At 40.6% G+C, this 21,589-nt stretch overlaps 1 long non-coding RNA gene across 1 annotated transcript in view; it reads left to right on the top strand.

The window, feature by feature from the left end:
* The window catches only part of LOC122233702, a 33,623-nt gene extending 12,654 nt beyond the window's left edge, over positions 1-20,969 (top strand). Inside the window, exons 2-3 of the long non-coding RNA XR_006211370.1 lie at positions 18,017-18,135; positions 20,873-20,969. This is a non-coding gene — a long non-coding RNA (uncharacterized LOC122233702). The remainder of the gene's footprint in view (positions 1-18,016; positions 18,136-20,872) is intronic.
* The last annotated feature ends 620 nt before the right edge of the window (positions 20,970-21,589 follow it).

The raw sequence follows: 21,589 nt of genomic DNA, 5'->3' as shown, positions 1-21,589 counted from the left end.
AACCCAGGATAGACTAAGAATAAAAGATAACAAAGTCCTTCTTTTTTCCTTCTATGCTTTTGCTGCTGCCATCCATCTCCCTAGACATTCTCTACTTCATCTAGGAAAAATATATATTTAATTACTTCCTTTCAAGAGTACCACTATGAATATGGTAGAAACACATACTGAATGCTTTCTATGCAACAGGCACTGTACTAAACACTTCACATACATTATTCCAATCTCAGTGAAGTCCCTAACAACCCTCTTGACATCATTTCTAAAGGTTTAGAGAGATTATATCATTTGCCCAAGATCCCAAAGACAGTAAATGTCAGGGCCAGGATTCGAACCCAGGACTCCCAGGGCCAGACTCTTAATCACTGTACTGCCTAGACTGATATTCTCCTCCTTTAAGAAGCTGCTGTTAATCCCTTCTGAGCCCTGGCCGTTCCATAGACCTCAGTGACTTGGAGTTTCATCCCTGTATTACAAGTATTAACCTTCAAGAGCTGTAACATTCCTACGACTGTGTGGATGGGCTTTGCCCCAGGCCTGTCCTGACAAGAGCAAGCTTCATTCCCACCAGACTCACCCTTTCTGGCTGGCAAACCTGCATCAATATTTCAATAAGATGCAATTAGTACTAACATTGATTCTTCTGTAATTTTAAAACTATGCCAAAAAAAGATTTCTATCCTACCACCGTAATAGTGATGATTTCAGAATCTGGTCATTAATAGAGTTTTCTCAAGCACTGTCCACTGTAGGTGCCTAATAAGTGCTGAGTGTGAGCTTCTTAGCAGACCATACCCTACCCTATTAATTAAAGAGGAGGATGGATGTCACCCCTTCCCTTCTACCACATTAGACAGCATCTTTTCAAAATGAATTTCCCTTACTTGACTTGTTTTTAATTTTTACGACTCTCTATATAGAAGACAAAGTTTTACCACTTACCTGCTAAGCTCTGAAAAGGTGACTTCGTTGGCCACTTGTTTCTTCATCTGGGAACCCTGAATCCTTTCCCTGTTACCATCTTTATAATACTTGAATTTGAACACTTTATGACAGTAGGGTCAAGTACACAAAATAAATTGGGTTCAAAGTCTCTTTCTTTTTATGGATTCTTAGAGAAGACACTAACTGGGAAAGACATCTTCTTCAGACCTAAGTTTTCATGTGTCTCTAAATAACTAGGTGGGGCCAGATATTACTAACAGTGATGTAATTATTCCAAGAAAACCTGACCTTGTGCAAAAATTTGTAGCACATTTCACCAAACATTTCCATGTTCAAGTTAGATAATGCACCGGGCTTGGGTTATCAGTGGGAAGTGATATTTTTCCAGCATTATTTAAGTTGTGGAATCTTCTAATATTCTGGCTGCTGTGAAAACCAACCCTCTTCTCAAACTTGCCCCATTACCATTCTCAGGCTGTCAAATTACCAAAGTTATCTAACTCGAACATGGCAGCTAAAATATCGGAAGATTCCACAACTTAAGCAATGCTGGTAACCCCAGCCCAGTGCATAAGATGTACTAAGCCAAGCACAACTGGGAGAAGTTTTATCCCTTTGAGACTTTCACATGATTGGGGAATCCTTGCATTATACTTTCAAGAATTAGCAATTGAAGATAACATTTTTTTTGGTTGGTTAAAAAAATGTATGTTTGTGGTGTTATTACACTGTGTTGTACAGTGTTATCTGGGTACTACTATTGTTCCCATTTATGCAAGAATAGGATAAAGAATATTTATGGTTATCTGCACATTTTAACACAATGGGTAAGCATACCAGAAGAGATCTGCTTCTTACTAGTTATGTGACTTCAAAAAAGCTGTGTAGCTTCTATGAGCCTCAAGTTCTTTGTCAATACAACAGAAACAGTAATAGTGCCCTCCCTACAAAGGCACTGTGAGGATTAGGTGAAATAAAGTATGTGAAGCAGCCACACAGTAAGCTGCTAATTTACAGTAGCTATTATTATTATTATTATTATTATTATTATCATTAATACAGGCTGGGCAGGGCATAATAAATAAACACAGCCTTTGTATATACCATTGTTCCAGTAAGAATCATAACTAAGAGCAGTTTCTGTTGCTGAGTTGCAAGCACCATCTAAGGAAGTTTTGAGTTTGCTTCTTGGTGGATCTAAGAAGAGTGTGTTTTACTATCATCATTTGTAAGTGAATTTAGCAATGAATTGATGTCTTGGTTCTGGGTCCCTCCAGAGCAGACTCTAAGACAAAAGCTTTGGCTGCAAGTAGTTTATTTAAAGGTGACCTCAAGGAGCACAGTAAGGAAGTGAGACAGGGAAGGAAGGACAACTAAGAAAGGGTATGTGTTAATGGATAGGTTATAACTATGGACACTGTCACCGTGGACCCTTTGACAAGCTCTGGGGAACATACCTCAGAATCGACTCATGAGGGGAAGGAGGCTTGGGTATTTATCCACTAACTTCTCTCCATCATTGATTAAGGAATACTCGGGGTATTGACTCCCCAGCATCTCCAGCCCATCCTATGAGGGTAGAGTGCACTCTTTTGGTCTAGCCATGAATGTTCAGGGAGAGACATTCAGGAAGTCACCTTTTTGCTATATGGGAACTGTTTGCAAGCAGACCAAGGGGATGTGGGCGGGGCACCGACACCAGCTTCTACAGTTGGATATTAAATGATATTAGGAAGTAATGGTTAATTATTCTTAGGAGTAATAGTAGAATTGCAGTTGTTTAGGAGAATGTCCTAATTCTTAGGAGATACCTGCCGAAATATTTATGGGTTAAGTGTCGCGATGATTGCAATTAAATTTCAAATGATTCAGCAAAAATACACACACACACACACACACACACACACACACAGTAAGTATAGCAAAAATTCACACGTGCTGAATCTAGAATCTATATAGGGTTAAGTAGATATCCAGTTTCATTTTTTCTGTATATTTGACATGTTCATGTTGGGGGAAAGTATTTAGCAGTTATTTATTGAGTATCCTCCATGTACTGAGTATTCTAAACATTGGAAGTGCCAGTGCCATCCAAGCCAATATGGTGTCTTTATCATGAATAAATAAAAGACTTGGCTTCTCAAGTCACTCAACTGCCATCTGTGGAAAACTGTGATGTCTACAAGATAAATGGTGCTCCCTGAATTTCACTACATTAAGTGGATACCCTGAGAGATACAAAGATGAGCAAAACAAAGTTCCTCAACTTGAAAGGTCTTATCTTCTAGAAGGGAAAGTTAATGATGGTTAGGAGCCAGGTAGAGTGCACTCAGTGCTGGGGCAGGGTTTCAGATTTTAAAAATGATATCGTGGTGCCCCTGCTGGAGAGTCAGAAGAAGTGACAAGATTTGTCCACTGTCATTCCTGGAACATTCCTCTTTCCTAAAACTGACAGAATGGGGAAACTATTTTTGCCATAAATAATTAAGCCTAGTAGTTAACCATTAAGCCTAAGTAGTTTGGCTGGTTGCAGTATTAATAGAGTCTAGTACTTCACATCTTCTATAAGTAGCTCAGGCCCAGAGGGAGAGGAGAGAGGCAGCCTCGCATCTGGAAATTCCTGGGAGTAGAAACCAATTGGCTCCACATTAGGCCTGTGCACTTCTGGACAGAGAAGGGGGTCCAAGAACTAGCAGCCACAGCCTTTTTTTTTTTTTTTAATGTTTATTTATTTATTTTTGAGAGAGAGAGAGAGAGAGAGAGAGAGAGAGAGAGAGACTGCACAAATGGGGGAGGGGCAGAGAGAGAGAGAGAAAGAGAGAGAAAATCCAAAGCAGACTCCGGGCTCTAAGACGTCAGCCCAGACACCGGGCTTGAACCCAAGAACCATGAAATCATGGGGCCTCAGTCAAAGTTGGAGGCTTAACTGACTGAGCCACCCAGGTGACCCACACAGCCTTCTGATTTAGGTGAGCCTAAGAAACAGCATTTCTAAGAAACAGTCTCCAGGCACCTTTCCTTCAGCACTTCTTTTTTTTTTTTTTAAGTGTATTTGTTTTGAGAGATACAGAGACAGTGAGAGGGGGGAAGGGCAGAGAGAGAGGGAGACAGAAAATTCCAAGCAGGCTTCACAGTCAGCACGGGGGGGGGGGGGGGGGGGGGGGGGGGGGGGGGGGGGGCAGGGGAACAGCAGGGAAGTGGGGGAGTCTCGAACTCACCAAACAGGTGAGATCATGACCTGAGCCGAAACCAAGAGTCAGCTGTTTAAATGACTGAGCCACTCAGGTGCCCCTCCTTCAGCAGTTCTGATGAGACTCAGGACTGTCATCTTTAACAGCCTCCCAGGTGACCAACACCATGTTCAGGATTCTCATTTTGAGAACCACAGACTACGGACCAAGTGTTGATGAGAGTGATGGCTGTGGAAGAGCTTCAGCCAAGGGGGAGGGGCCCAGCACAGACCCTACTGCATGGCAGGTACTCAAGAAACATTAACAGGAGGGAAGGGAAGAAGGAAAGGAGGGAGTTGGGGAGGGCTGGAGGGAGACTGACTCTGCAGGCGCACAGAACTCAGAGTACCTCTTGTTGTATGGGAATGAACAACAGGAGAGGGAAACAAGCAACCAGAATGTGGGAAGAGTCTGAGGGGCACAGTTTCTAAGCCACTTTAACCAGTGCCATTCCCAAAGGTCTTTAAGCCACAGTCTTCACAGCCGCTGTCCCCAAGCTTTATGGGACAGAGGCAGCAGCTCAGCAAATGGCTGGAGGGTTGCAGGCCAGACAGATCATCTAGCTGGGTCACTGGGAATTTACTGAGGGTTTTAAAGTGACAGAAAAGCTAGAAATCTGGCCGTCACAGCTAAGCAACAATAGAGTGTTCTTTGAGCAATTCAGGGAGCCAGCGTGGTGACTATTCCATCCAGAATCCAACAGTGTCCATTAAACTGCTTTAACTCAGGGGGCCTGGCTGGCTCAGTCAGAAGAACATGCGACTCTTGATCTCAGGGTTGTGAGTTCAAGCCCCACATTGGGTGTAGAGATTACTAAATGAACAAACAAAAACAACCAAAAAAAAAAAAAAACTTTAAAAATAAGCTGCTTAAACTCAGCCACAGGACTTCAGCATTTCTAGCTTAAACAGTGATTAATGATACTCCAACTTCCCAATCTCCATTAGGATTCCTTCATCACCAAAAATTTTAGACCTTAAATCAAGACCCAACAGGCCACCTGTCTAGGCTTGCCCAGTTTAGCAAATAAAAATACAGGACACCCCGTGAAATTTGAATTCCAGGTAAACAATGAATACTTCTTAGTATGTCCTGTGCAACCGCTATCTGTTCATTCAGGACAAAGTCAATATTTGGGATATAGTTGTACTTAAAAAAAAAAAAAATCTGTGTTTATTTGAAATTCAGATTTAACCAAGTATTATTGTCTTTTATCTAGAAATCCTACATTTGTCTACCCTTCCTTTTAAAAAATTTTCTTAATGTTTATTTATTTATTTATTTTTAATTTTTTTTAATGTTTATTTATTTTTGAGACAGAGAGAGACAGAGCATGAATGGGGGAGGGGCAGAGAGAGAGGGAGACACAGAATTGGAAGCAGGCCCCAGGCTCTGAGCCATCAGCCCAGAGCCTGACGCGGGGCTCGAACTCACGAACCGTGAAATCGTGACCTGAGCTGAAGTCGGACGCTCAACCGACTGAGCCACCCAGGCGCCCCAATGTTTATTTATTTTTGAAAGAGAGAGAGAGACAGAACACAAGAGGGGGACGGGCAGGGAGAGAGGGAAGCACAGAAGCTGAAGCAGTCTCCAGGCTCTGAGCTGTCAGCACAGAGCCCGACTTGGGGCTCAAACTCACGAGCCACAAGATCATGACCTGAGCTGAAGTCAGATGATCAACTGGCTCAGGCACCCAGGTGCCCCATACCCTTCCTTTTTCTAATAGATGAGGAAATGAAGTTCAGAGAGGTCAAGGGACTTGTCCAAAGTGAAGGGGTTAGAGTCCATTCAAGATTCCTGGCTTCCACAATGCATTCTTATCCAAATGCCTTATTTCAGAGTTTAACTTGGCTTCTGGAACCACTGTGGATGTGCCTTAGAGTATCAATGAAATTTCTGAATTTCAGGCAAAAATGGGTGTGTGGATGTGTGCCTGAGTGTGCAAGTGCACATCGTTATTTTTCTGAGGAGATGGCTTCTGATTTTTAATTAGCTTCCCAAAGGAGTCATGATTTTATTATTTTTGCTTATTTATTTTTTGAGGGGGGGGGGCAAGCCAGGGAGGGACAGAGAGAGAAGGAGAGAGACGTCTCAAGCAGGCTCCATGCCATTAGTACAGAGCCCAATGCAGGGCTCGAACTCATGAGATCGTGAGATCATGCCCTGAGCCGAAACGAAGAGCTGGAGGCTTAACCAACTGAGGCTCCAAGGCACCCCAAAGAAGTCATGATTTTAAAAAGGGATTAAAATCCACTCTTTCACAATATTATGCTCTGCCTTCAAAATGAAGAACATCTATTACTTTGGGTTGGAGTCACATTTCTGCTTCCCTATAACCCTTCACTCCCTGGCATGATGCTGGGCCCCGTCTCACTAGGAGCTGGGTAGATTTTGTCAGCAAGCATATAAAAACACATCTACCACATCCTCTACACACAATTTAGCAGAGGTCATCCTACCCCTCATTAACCTACCTATATCAAAACCCAAAAATTCCTCTGACCTATTCTGTATTTTCCTTCTTCTACCTCTTGGGATGGACAACCCAGAGTTGACAGACCGGAACACCTTTGAGAGACTAGGGAGAAGGTTGTGATGATGTGACCTTTGAGACTGACCACTAGAGGTCCCTTCTCATCTGCAGTGATTCTGAAGTTAGCCAGCTAAGGGATTAGAGAAGATACTTCCTTGGACCAATGGGGAAGGTCTCTGCCTGTTACAGGCATTCTGTTGTATTCTGTGCCAAGCACTGGGGGAGTAGCCATGTGATACAGTAGGAGTGATACAGAATAAAATGGCTTCCTCAGAAGTTGGATAATGTCTTCCAGTATCAGGCTCGAAGGCAGAGTTTTGAAGCAGAACAGCATTTGGGGCTTCCTCCTCCTCTAAAAGGAAAAAAAACACAGGACATTCCACCACTCCCCATCACTAGGCAAACATCCAGTTTTCTCTGGAGCATAGTCTGGCTACAGAGGCATATCTACTGGAAGCTAATGAAGCTTCCTCTGGAGACCCTCATTGGCCCAGACCCATTCTAAAGGCCCTGACCCTAGTAGCTTTATATTTATAATGGTGTATTCTTTTCTTTAAAGAAGGCTCCCCCCACCCCAAATATATAAATGTCAGGCCTAGACATAGCTCCTCTGGCTCCAGGATACAGGATTTCAGAGAGGAAAGGAGTGGGGGGAGTTTCAAAGGGAAACCGCCCTGAAGACTAATGAGGGAGAGTTTCCTGTGGGATGAGGAAGAGAGTCATACATGTGCCAAACAACCAGGCAAGCACTTAATTTCCAAAGAGCTGTAATGGTGGGGGCACAAGAAGTGAGGGAGCTCCCTCTTGCCTGCTTGGAGCTTTCCTTGGCCAGCAGGAGTTTGCCAAATCTTGAAAGGCAGGGTGGTTCACTGTCCGGCCTGTAGCATCCTGTTGGCTGCTTTCTGAATAAACAAATGGTCTTGCCAACCATTGTGTAGATTTAGTCGGGGTGTGTGTGTATGTGTGTGTGTGTGGGTGGGTGTGGAATACTCCAGTCCCAGAATTCCTATGAACTGTGATGAGACATGAACTTTACAAAAGAGTGAATAATCAATCAGGGTTGAACGAACAGTGCTGTTTGGGAGGTATAGATGGATTCTGGAATAAAAACTAAATCCATATCCACAACTTTAGAAGCAAATGAGTGTAAGGAGCTGGGAATTTTTTTCTGTTTTGAAAGAGAATAGTGCTGGAAACCTGTAGCCAGCAGTGTGTTGGAACTAACTGGTACTGGCTGCAAGAGCTGATTCTGCACATTTCTTTCAATTCTGCATTCAGTTACTGCAAGTTAGTAGTGTGAAATCAGCCACATTGGGAGTATTTACACCATTGAAATTGGCAACTGCCAGGACTGGCTCTTAGACCTTTACCAGCACATCACTGCCTGTGCTTCACCCCTAAAGCCTCCCCTCCCTGCAACCACCCCCACAACACACCACACTGACAAATCACAGAACCTGCAAGCATGCCCCCCGTGTATCTGTGTATGGGTAAACACACAAAGGATCACATTTATCCACTTTCTCGTTCATAACCAGTTTGGATGTCCACAATACTCCTTGCTCTGTCATGATATTTTTCAGTGTTTTTCTACTAATTGAATCTTGATCCCAGGCAGTGATATCTCTCCCTCCCTCCCTTTCTCTCTCTCTCTCTCTCTCTCTCTGTCTCTCTCTCTCTTGAATTCACAATTGTTCTGTCTCTTACATCATGAGATCTTCAGCACCTCAGGGACTAAGTAGCCAATTGTGAGAGATTCTGAGGCACTAAAACAGGACAGCAAATTACTTTAACTGCCCATAAGTAAGCAGTAAAGACCATATCAACAATATTGTCCAATATTGCACAATATTGTCCAAATGGAAATTGTGTTAATATTTGGCCAGTGTTTTTTCCAGACGCACGGTTTTCACCAGCGTGCATCCTGTTCCTCCAGCACTTGAAGAAATTTTAGATGAGCATCTTTGTGTCAGATGAACAGAATCAGTCAGAGAAAAGTCATGTGGCTTGCTCAGGCCAGACCCAGGAACATATGTCACTTCTCAGCCTGTAAGTCTGGAGCTGCAAAATATTACATGGGAGATATGGGGAGGGGACTGACATTTTCATGCCTACTTTATGCAGATACTCCTGTAACAAACAGTTGGAGGAAGCCGTTATTATCCCTAATTTCCAGACAAAAGAATGGAGGCCCAGGGAATTTAAGCAATCCTTTCAAGGATATGTAGCTAATAGATAATAGAATATTTGTTGGTAACTTAACAGATTTAATATATGCATAGTATAACAGAGCTTGCAGGAAAAACAACCCCTGTCCTATTTCTCTCCACCCACCCCCTCCACCCGCCCCCAAGGCAACTCTTTTTAGACTTTTACTATTTCTTCTGGTAGGCACCCAATGGGCTTATTAGTAGAATAATGAGTGTAGTGACTTTGTTTAGTTTGTTTTATGTCTGTATCCTCATTGCCTTAGCACAGTGTAAATATTTGTTGAAAAAAATACCACCATTTCTTGATTTATCAGTTGGCTTTCTGCTATGTAAGATAAGGATCTAGTGTACTAACATTTCCCTTTCACCTCCCCAACTGCTTCCCATTAAGGCTTTATTGATATTTTTAGTTCCTCAGCTGGCCACCTTTGTAACTCTTAAGTAATGCACATACTCCTTTATTTCTCTTCCACAACTACAGATAATATCTTTGAACTCCATTGTGAGAGTCTTGGTTTCACTGCAGGTCTGCCTGACTTGAGAATCCATACCGTTTCCACTAAGGCTCTCACACAGACCACTTCTGGGTCAGGGAGTGTCCCTCTGCCTAATTTTGGGAACTATATTTAAAAATAGTAGGCACTGGGTAATGGATTTTGAACTAGAGGCATTCTTGGACCAGCCTATACCAACAGAGAACAGTCTCAAGATATTGGAGTGAGTTTATCAAACTAAAGTTAAGTGTAGTGCAGAAGCATTAAAAAATGTGCACAGTCCAGAATTCTGATAGCAGGTTATAATTACTGAAATTCTCCTAATGCCTAAGGTGATTTCCTGCCCTGTCTACAAGGCAGGACTTGCATTCTACATTAGGAGTGCTATGGGCTTAAGAAACTGGTAGGTAGGGGCGGCTGGGTGGCTCAGTCGGTTAAATGTCTGACTTCAGCTCAAGTCATGATCTCACGGTTCTTGGGTTTGAGCCTTGCATCCAGCTCTGGCTAACAGCTCAGAGCCTGGAGCCTGCTTTGGTTTCTGTGTCTCCCTCTCTCTCTGCCCCTCCCCCACTTGTGCTCTGTCTCTCTCTCTCTCTCTCAAAAATAAATAAAAACATAAAAAAAAAAGAAGAAGAAGAAACTGGTAGGTACTCTGGGTTCTCTATCAGCACAAAATACCTCACAAATGCCTCCTAGGTATGCTTAGAGCCAAGTTATTTCCTTGGCATGCAGTAAAAAGGAGAGTGGGAGCTGAGCACAGCCCTGGCATAAGCCTGGTGTGGGTTTCATTAGAGAAAGTAATTGACACCGTGGAGCAGAGGCCATGAAAGGAAAACAGACATGGTCTTTGTTTCCCAAGGCCCTCTGGCTGGCATTGCATACACAACACAAACACTGTCCACGTTGGTGCTTGATACGGGCTTTTTGTTTTTGTCCAGTCCCCACCGACTTCCAGAAGACAGCTTCACTTGTCTTTTATCTGTACTTCCTCATCCCTGGCAACTCCCACTCCTTATTCTTAAAGGTACTTGCTGGCTCTGCATATCTGAGTTAGACAAGGACTTGACCTACACATCTTGAACCTGTCAGGCCTTTGGACTTAGGCAACACCCAGGACAGATGGCAGGAGGGCTCAGTTTGGAGCCCCACAGGCACCTGTTGGTCCTTCTATCTAACGAGAACCCCAAGGACTAGCCCCTGACCTGACCTAGCCCCATCCCTACAGTTCAGCAGGAGCAGCCAGCTTTCTGCAGATTGCAGAATTGCCAGTGGAAACCTAACAATGTTTGCTTTAATTCTTTGCCTTATATTTAGAGACAATGCCTGCCTACTAGAAGAATATTGTAGGAAATAGTGGGGGAGCTAAGGTCATGGCAAGATTGTCTGTTCTTGAATAAAGCCACATCATTAGTTAGGATTAGAATCAGTTAGAAGTAACAGAAAAATCTGGAAATAACTTAAATATACAAATCTATTTCTCTCTCATATTTAAGAAGTCCAGAGATAGTCATCTCAGGATTGGTAAGATATGCCATAGTGTCCTTCTTGCATATTGCTTTATCCTGCATGGTTATGGTTCCCAAGGTTATCTCAACATGGCTGCTAGACTTCCAGTCATCGTATCCCTACTATAGCCAACACAAAGGAAGAAGGGCAAAGCAGGGCATACTACTTTCTTATAAGGCTTTTTCCTAGAAACTGCTCATATTGCTCATACCAACTACTGCTTATATCTCATTGGCCAGAACATGGTTACGCATGAAGACTGCATCTAACTGCAAGAAGACTGATCCTTGTTGTTTTTATTCCAGGCAGCCATGTGCCCAGGTAATAATCAGGGATTTTATTACTAAGTCCAAGGAAAATGGAAATTGAAAGACAACCAGCTGTCTCTACTCCCTGATGAAGCAGATCAATAAGAGACTCATTGCCTCAATTCAGGCCACTCTTATTTGAGAGCCACCTTCCAAGCCATAAAGATAGAGCATCCTCTCAGGTTGAACCCACTGACCTCTCAGGTCAGGTCAGACCGACTCCATTTGAAAGATAGGGATAATTAGTTTCTCAATGTATCCTGGCTAAGAGGGCCTACTATCTAAAGATAACCTTTGTCCCTGCCATGGCGAAGAAGAATAGACTTAGACCTGTTCTACCAAATAGCCATGCCAATGAAGGAGGCAGCGGGAAACCCACCAGCTCTATAATAGATGTGTACCCAAGGGCATTGGACCTTGCATCTACCTTCAGTGACTAACATGGTTGGTCAAGGTATGCCTCTGGATCACAGAGCACTGAGAATTCAGGCCATGACAGATGGAGGAGTAGAGAGCTTTACTGAACAAAACCTTGTGAATCATGGGGCACTGTTGGTCCAGGTAAAGTCACACATATAGAAGTATATGGATAGTGTGACAGGAAGTCTTAGAGAAGGCCTCAATGATCCCTCCCTCTTGGTATCCATACCTGTGTGTAATCACTTCTCCTTGCGTGTGGGCAGGACTCACTGCCTCATTTCCAACAAATAGAATATTCAAAAGCTATAGGATGTCACTGCTGAGATTAGGTTACAAAAAGACAGTGGCTTCTGTTTTGCTCTCCCTCTGTTGCCATCTTGCCCACTTACTCAGGAAATCCAGCTGCCATGGGGAGACCCATATGGCAATAAACTGCTGTCTCCAGCCAACAGCCAGAGATGATGGAGGTCTGCCAACAGCCACCTGAGTGAACTTGGAAATGGATCCTTCTCCAGTCAAGCCTTGAGATGACTGCAGCCCCCACCAATAGCTTGACCACAATTTTGTGAAGAATCCTGAACCAGAGTTACCCAGCTAAGCTGCTCCCAGATTCTTGCCCCACAGAAACTGTGAGATCATAAATGTTTATTGCTATCAACTGCTAAGTCTTGGGGTGATTTTCTACACAGCAATAAATAACCAATATAGGTTGTTTACATCTTCTTAAGAAATTCTGTCTTAAGAAATTCTGCTAGTTTAATCCCATGCTCAACTTTTAAAACCTGTTGCTATATCAGTCTTGAAGGGCCAAGTTCAGGCCATGCAAGAATGTGAACACAGAGCTGACATTAGAGAAGTATCTCTACAGGCAGGATGAGTGTCACAAAGAAATACTATAAATCACTTTCTTTATCTTAAAAAAATGTGTGGGAACGCCTTTCCTCAACAGATGACATGCCTCCACTTATAAACGCAGAATCTTGTTCCTTCTCAAACATGCTGAAAAGACATTTCCTCATTGGTTGTATTGCATATTTGCAATCTCCTCTCCTTCTTTCGTCCCTGATTCAAGGTCGGGCATCTGTTGTTTGCTTTGTTCTCTGTGAGTGAAGCAGTGCGTGGATTAGCATTCAGGTGCAACCTTTTATTCCTAGAATAACGCTCTTCTTTGCTAAGCATATGGCCAGGTTTCCATCAGTACTGACCCCAACATGTATTTTCTCATGTAATAATTATTACAGATGAAAACTCTCTTCTCCCACAGCATGGATCTGCAGTGATGAATAGAATAAAGTGTCATGGAGCATCTTCCCATTACTATATGTAGCACATGTATGCCAAAGGCTGTTTTGTACATAGAACATCAGCTGTTTCCTTCCTATGTCTAGGGAAGTATCTTCCAGGATGCACACATAATAGTAATTGCCCTTTTACATGGTACGCTGTTGAATTTTTGCAACGGCCTAGAGCATCACTAGATAAAGGACTTCTGTTTGCTTTCTCTTCAAGCATAAAATGTGTCATTAGCTCCGTAATTGGATTTATACCTTTTTGGCAATAGAATGATTTATAGCCTTGTTTTGCTGCAGAAATGTAGATTTCAATCATGTTGCTATAGTTATGATATTTTCTGTCTGCCTTTAGAAACAAAATTCATCAATTTGGAAAGCATTATTTTGCTCTTATTCTAGAAAAAATATTATTTCTTTACTGAGGGGTCACCGTGTTTTGTTCAAAAAAGCCAGTAAAAAGTCACGGGTGGCTTTATGCTTATATATGAACAAGTTCATAATAATACATTGAGGAATAGAGATGAATAAATTGCTAGCCCAGTAACATCCAATTTTCAGGTACTCACAATCCCTCTTAGAATTTGGCTGCTATTTTTTTGTACACTTGTGCAAAATAATCACATTTTCAGGTGTTTATCCTATAACATACAGAATCATACTTTATATTTTCACTAGAGTCCTGTTCACTATTTATAATGCTATTTTTACTTGTGGTAGTCACATTACTATATTTGTGGTTTTTAAAAAAACTTTAATAACAGGGGCACCTGGGTGGCTCAGTGGTTAAGCGTCCGACTTTGGCTCAGGTCGTGATCTCATGGTTTGTGGGTTTGAGCCCCGTGTCGGGCTCTGTGCTGACAGCTCAGAGCCTGGAGCCTGCTTTGGGTTCTGTGTCTCCCTCTCTCTCTGCCCCTCCCCCATTCACACTCTGTCTCTCTCTCCTTCAAAAATAAATAAACATTAAAAAAAATTAAAAAAAACAATTAAAAAAACCAAACTTTAATAACAGGTTAAGATATAATTCACATAAAATTTGCCCTTTGAAAGTGTGTAACTCAGTGGTTTTCAGAATATTCATGGAGTTGTGCGACCATCACTATTATCAAATTTTAGGACATTTTTGTCACCCCAAAAGGAAACCCTCTACCCATTATTAATCACTCCCTATTTCCCCTTTCCCTCCAGCCCCTGAAAACCATTGATCTACTTTCTGTCTCTATGGATTTGCTTATTCTGGACATTTGCAATAAACGTAATCACACAATATGTGGTCTTTTGTGTGACTTCTTTCACTTGGCATGATGTTTTCAAGATGCATCCATGCTGTAACATGTATCATTTTTCTCCATCCCCTTCTATGGCCAAATATTATTCCATTATATGGATATGACACATTTTGCTTATCCCTTCATCAGTTTGTGGACAATTAGATTGTTTCTACTTTTTTTAGCTATCACGAATAATACTGCTATGGACATTCATGTAAAAGTTTTTGTGTGGACATGTGTTTTTATTTCTCTTCGGTATATACCTATGAGACAAATTGCTGGGTCTTATAGTAATTTTATGTTTAACGATCTGAGAAGCTTCTAAAGTCGCTGTGCCATTTTACGATCAGCAGTGTACAAGGATTGTAATTTTTCTGTGTATTCATCATCATTTGTTATTGTCTGTCATTTCTATTTTAGCCATCCTAGTGGGCGTAAAGTGGCATCTCATTGTGGATATTTGGTTAACAGCTTTATTGAGATATAATCTACCTCCATACAATTCACCCATTTATTATTTTTTTAATGTTTATTTATTTTGAGAGAGAGAGAGAGAGGCAGAGGGTGGGGCAGGGAAAGAGGGAGAGAGAGAATCCCAAGCAGGCTCCGCACTGTCAGCACAGAGCCTGATACGGGACTGGACCTCATGAACCGTGAGATCATGACTTGAGCTGAAATCAAGAGTTGGATGCTTACCTGACTGAGCCATCCAGGTGCCCCCCAAAATCAAATCTATTTTAAAAAGTTTACAATAAAGTGATTTTGATACATTCACAGTTGTGCAAACATCACCCAATCAGTTTTAGAACACTTTCATCATCCTCAAAAGAAACTCCATTCCCTTTAGCAATCTCATCGTGGTCTTTATTTGCATTTCCCTACTGAACAATGTTGGACATCTTTTCATGTGCTTTTGGTACATTGTCTTTGGAAAAACATCTGCTTAAATCTTGCCCATTTTCAACTGAGTTGTTTTTCTTTTTATTGTTGAGTTCTAAGATTCTTTATATGTTCTAAATACAAATTCCTTATCAGATACATGATTTGCACATAGTTTCTCCCATTCTGTGGGCTGTCCTTCTATTTCCCTGGTAGTGTCCTTTGAAGCACAAAAGTTTTAAATTTTTTAAAAAAGATTTTATTTTTAAGTAATCTCTACACCCAATGTAGGGCTCGAACTTAAGAGATCAAGAGTCACATGCTCCAACAACTGAGGCTGCTAGGCCCCCCCAAAAGTTTTAATTTTGAAGAAGTGTAATTTACCTACTTTTTTCTCTGTCATGTCAAGTATAAGCTTCTGGTGTCATATGTAAGACCACATTGCCCAATCCAAAATTACAAAGATGTATTGCTATGTTTTCTTCCAAGAATTTTACAGTTTTAGCTCCTATATTTAGGTTTATGATCCATTTTGAGTTAATTTTTTTACATACAGTGTGAGATAGGAATTTAAATTCATTCATTTGTATATGGACATCTTGTTGTGTGGGCAGCATTTGTTGAAAAAACTATTTTTTCTTCCCCGAATGGTGTTGGCACCCTTGCCAGAAACCAACTGACCAAAAACGGGAAGATTTATTTCTGGCCATTCAATTCCATTCCATTGATTTATATATGTCCATTCTTATGCAATTACCACACTGTTTTGATGATGATAGCTTTTTACTAGGTTTTGAAATTAGGAAGTATGAGTCCTCCAACTTTGTTCTTCTTTTTCAAGATTATTTTTTTGGCTATTCCAAGTCCCTTGAATTTCCATGAAACATTAAGATCAACTTATCAATTTCTGCAGGAGAGAACACTGGTATTTTGATAGGAATTTCACTGAATCTGTGTAGCAATTTGGAGTATTGTCATCTTAACAATTTTAACTCATGAGCATGCGAAAAATTCCAGTTTTTTAGATATTCTTTCATTTCTTTCAAAGATGTCTTGTAGTTTTTGGAGTACAAGACTTACACTTCTTTTGTTAAATTGATTCCTAAGAGTTTTAATTTTTTTGATGCCATTGTAAATGGAGTTGTTTTCCTAATTTCACTTTCAGATTGTTCATTGCTACTTTATAGAAATACAGTTAATTGTTTTTTATTTTATTTATTTTGAGTGTGCACGCAGGCAGGAGAGAGGGGCAGAGAGGGAGAGAGAGAATCTTGAGTAGGCTCTATGTTCAACCCAGGGATCATGACCTGAGCTGGAATCAAGAGTTGGACACTTAATGGACTGAGCCATCCAGGGGTGCCAAAAGACAGGTGATTTCTGCATGCTGATCATGTGTCCTCCAACCTTGTTGAACTTGTTTATTAGTTCTAATAGTTATTAGTGGAGTCCTTGGGATTTTCTGTATAAAAGATCAGATTCCATCACCTGAAAATATAGTTTTACTTTTTCCTTTCCTATCTGAATGCCTTTCATTTATTTTTTCCTGTCTGATTGTCCCAAATGGAACATCTGTACAATGTTGAACAGAAGTAGTAAAAACAGACCTCCTTGGTTTATTCCTGTTTTTAAGGAAAGTTTTCAGTCTCTTACCATTATGTGTGGACTGTATTAATATTTTAATGAACTACTTTTGAGCCACTAGTTCTTTTTTTAAAACTTTTGGAAATAAGGTGCAATGTGATAGTGGCAATGAAAATGAAAATTTAATCATTGTTCAGTCAGTGTTCTTGGTTGCAAGCAACAGAAATTAACTCTAAGTGATTAAGCACAAAAGAAAATTTACTAAGGCGATATTGCTGGGAATGATGGAGAAGCAGGCTCTGAAAATAGTCAAAACAAGGGGTGTCCCAGCAGTAACCAGAACCACAGCCTAAATATTACCATAAATCAGTCCAGGAAGATATTATGACTATGACTGCTGAGCCATCGAATGACAGAGATTGGACAATGTTCCCCAGAGGCCCTGGACATTGCCCCACTGCTAAAAGTGTAGCCCCTGCAAATGGATGTTTCTGCCACCACTACCGTCAGGCACCAGGCACCACAACCGGTTCCCGATTCTTTGTGTCACTTGCTCTCAATCCAAAGTTGGAGAAAGGGGGGTACAAGTTCACTTCTCCTCTTGTCTCTCTTACCTGTAGACGTTTCCCAGTGGTGAATGGGTATAGAGCTCCCCTGTTCACAGCTTACCTTTGGAATAAGACTGGGGAAGTTCAAGGTGCAGCAATCTGGTTGGAAGGAGGTCTTGTGTTGAAACTGCATTTACAGCGTTAACAATTGGTTTTCCTTAGATGTATATTTACTTGGGGTGGCTTTGGGCATATAACGGAGATTATGGAGAGGCTGGTGGTGGCGAACTCCTCCACAATAAGTCACTCTTTGGCATATATAATTCAGACATAGCCAGGTTTAAATCCTGGCTGAGCCACTTAATTTAGTTATGCAGCTTAGGAAAATTACTTGAGTTTTTTGAGTCCATTTTCTTTGTCTAGGAAATGAAGGCATAATAGTATCTCTTTTATAGGGTCATTGTGGGAGTTAGATGGACAAGGAACACAAAGTGGTTAAGACAGTGTCTTAATAACTGGTTGCTATTGTTCATATTCCTGTGTCAGTCCATTTCTTGGCTACCAGGCTCTTTTCCTTGGAGTCAGCAACAGCCCGTTTTTCACTCTAGCTTTTGAACCATCTCTGGCTTCTAGTCTTTTGTATTTCAGCTCCCAGCCAGTGCCAATGTTGTTGAACTAGAGTATCTGATCTACTCAGAAGCAGCATGGCCTCCTATTGAATTTGGTATTGGACTTCTAGTCTTGGCCATGCTATGGGTTGAAAGCTGTCTGGCTTAGAAATGTCTCTCTGCCCCTTCCACAGTTAGCCATGGCACATGGCACATGGCCATGGCATGAAAGAGGGCAGAAGAATCAGGTGTCACATGCATAGCCTCTGGAGTTCAACTGCCTAGACTCAAACCCACTCACCTCCATCACTAGGTAAGTATTAACTCTGGAGAAGTTATGTAATCCCTAAGTTTCATATTCTGTAAAACAGGGATAGTAATGTTATTTCATAGAGTTGTGATGACTAAATAAATATGTTTATCAGAACAATACTAGGCCAGAAATAAACTCTGTAGCCCTTGCTTTTATTTTATTTTATTAAATTTTTTAAGTCTGGGATTCAAACCTAAGCACAAAGGAATGAGGACACAAGGCAGGAAAATTGTACCTGGTAACTAAGATGCTGAAGTCAGACTGTGCCCAGCAGAAAAACTGGCTCAGGACAAACAGTGAGTTGGTGATGTTGGTTTCTTGGCAGGAAAGTGAAGGATCAGAGGGTGGTATGTGTGCTCATCCTTGGGGATGCCCTGGAGTACAGAAAAAAATATATAACTTCTATTTATATTTCTTTAAAAAAATGAAGCCTTTCTGATATCTAATATGTGGATTGATAGTGGCAGGCACACTTGTCTGTATGTGAGTTAAGTGTCTTAAATGGTTTAAGTGAAGTCTCCTGAGACGAATTTGTGTGCTGTAGGGTATCATTGTTAGGGCCATTTTTATAAAAACAAAACCCAAACACCCCCAAGACTTTTAAGTAGAATCTTGTGTGTGTGTGTGGGGGGGTGTTTTTGTTTTGTTTTGTTTGATTTTTGTTTATTTGTTTTTGTTTTTAGTAAGTTCTATGCCCAAGGCAGGGCTCAAACTCGTGACTCTGAGATCAAGAGTTGCATGCTCTACATACTGTGGCCCTAAGTAGTAGAATCTTTATAATATTGTGTAATGAAATAGGGAGAGACCATAAAAATCAATTGTATCAGACAGGTTCATAGGTCATTCTGGGAGTAGAGACCTTAAAAGAATTGCCAACTTAGAGATGAATTACACATTTTTCTCTCTTACAAAAAGACTAGGATTCCAAAATTTCTGACCTTTTCTCTTATGCCAAGTGACCTTCAATACTGTGCTACACAGTAGATATTAAAATTATAAATACATTTAAACAGTATCTTTTAAAAAAAAAAAAGGTGTTTAATAGTGAAGGTGAAAATAAATGCTTTTGCAAAGAAACTCTTTTTACTGAGACCATTTTGAAAATGGATGCTTGGAAATCCGTTGTTATTTTATTCCTGAAATTGACAAAGCTGTAACATTACCTAAGAAACATTTGTATCTTCGTGCTTAAAAAAAATTGGAAACACAGCCCTGGAGTCTATTAATATTCCAGACATAGGTTTACAATACCTTTCAATTGGCTTGCAAGAATAACTCTTTGACATCAGTAAATGTATTGGCTGAATTTCAATAAAACTTCACATAATTGGTGGATGGAAATGAATATTAGGATTTAGTAATGTAGTTTTAGTGAATTTTAATACTATATTACTTTGTATCATTTTCAGCTATGACAATTAATAAAACCTATTTCCAAAATAAACTGAACTTAGAAATATATTTGTGAATCTCTGAGTCACAAATTATTAAACCAACATTAAAACAAAAACAGTGAAATCTGGGGCACCTGGGTGGCTCAGTCGGTTAATCATCTGACTCTTGGTTTCGGCTCAGGTCATGGTCTCACTGTTTGTGAGTTTGAGCCCCACATTAGGCTCTATACCAATAGTGTGGAGCCTGCTTGGGATTCTCTCTCTCTCTGCCCCTCGTGCACTCTCTCTCAAAAATAAATAAATAAAGTTTTAAAAAACAGTGACATTTATTCAGGTATATAGAGAACAAAAATGTTTTTGAACTCTGAAAAATCAAATACAAATTTAGGTAAAAATATTCATTTCCTCTCTATTCCCTTTTAATTTACATTCTTTTTTTTTAAGCTTATTTATTTTGAGAGAGAGATAGAGAGAGAGAGTGTGTGTGTGTGTGTGTACGAGTTGGGGGGGAAGGGCAGAGAGAAAGGGAGAGAGAATCCCAAGCAGGCTCTGCACTGACAATATAGACTTGGGATGCAGACTTGGGGCTCGATCCATGAGATCATGACCTGAGCTGAGATCAAGTCGAACACTTAACTGACTGAGCCACCTAAGCGGCCCTTTAATTTATATTCTTATGCCCATTTTGCAGTGTTCATATATGTTTAGTCATATGTATACATTGCTTAGAAATAAAGAAATATACTAGAAATTCATGCTCAAGCATTTTTATTGGGACAGTGTGCTTTCAAAAGAATTTGAAAACCACTGCTTAGAAAGAGAAGTCTGAACCTACGTAAGAGATAAAGGAAGAGAGAGGCAAAAAGATGGTAGGCCAGGAGACCTGTCAGGCACCTCTGGTGTGCAACATTCCACGTCAGCGGTAATAAAAAAGGTTGAATAAGAGTGGTGACATTTTGAATGGAAAGGGACAGATTCAAGAAAACGAAGTGATGAGAAGACAGAGCAATAAGCTTTGGTGACTGATGGCATGTAGAAAGCAAAGAGAGGAAGGTGTCAATGATTGAATTGAGGAAGAAAAAGTTATTGGAGCATAAAACAATGAATTTAATTTTAAACATGTTGAACTTGAGTGCCTTTTGGGACCTTAAGAGAGAGGATGAAAGGAGCAGTTGAAAAAAAGTGAGTGGGTGACAGCAACTAAAAATGTCTTTCCAGTCCATATGTTTTACAGTTCCAACATATTTCTGTAAAGATAATATGTATTCATGGGAACCAACAGATTTGACTTCTTAAAATATGAGTACCCTTTAGAGGCACATGCATCTCTCTTCCTCCTTCAGGACTTTCTACGGTAGCAGAAAGGGAGTGAATCCAGAATCCAGATTAATGTGGAGACACCGCTCTGGGAAACTCAGCTTCCAAACCCACTCTACCACTTACTAGTAAGGCAACTCTGAAGACTTATTTAACCCTTCTAAGATAGTCCCCCCATTATTAAATGGGGGATTATTAAATGATGGCTTAATAATAATAATTTTACATAGTTACTGTGCAAATGAAAATCAAATAAAATGCATAAAGTACTTATGTCCTTGCCTTGTACAATTTTTAAGCATCATTTAAACATTAAATAAAAATTGGTTCTAATTATTGTCTGGTCTCTGTAGTTCTTGGAAAACAAATTAGCTGCTGTGATATCTTTTACCTCAGCCTACTATATCAGAGACTACACATTCACATACTTATAAAACTTGGACCTTGTGTTATATCTGTCCCAAAATAAGTGTTGTTTTCTCCCCTTCAATATTACTATAAACAGTAGCAGGCATGTAGCACACATTTGGTTCTTTTTAATGTTTCATATGAAAACAATGTACTCACATTCCCATGTATGCACACAAGCACATACATACACACTGAAGACTATCCACAAAGTTTTTAGTATCTAAGACCTGAACTGAAAAATAACATTAACATTCCCATATTTGGATCATACCTATAGTAATAATTACGCTTATGTTATAAACTGGATGTCTGTGTCTCCCCAAAATTCATAT

This window comes from Panthera tigris, chromosome E1 (assembly GCF_018350195.1).
Source record: "Panthera tigris isolate Pti1 chromosome E1, P.tigris_Pti1_mat1.1, whole genome shotgun sequence".
Taxonomy (NCBI): Eukaryota; Metazoa; Chordata; class Mammalia; order Carnivora; family Felidae; genus Panthera; species Panthera tigris.
Note: the sequence above shows the minus strand (reverse complement) of the source record. Positions and strands in the feature narration are given on the sequence as shown.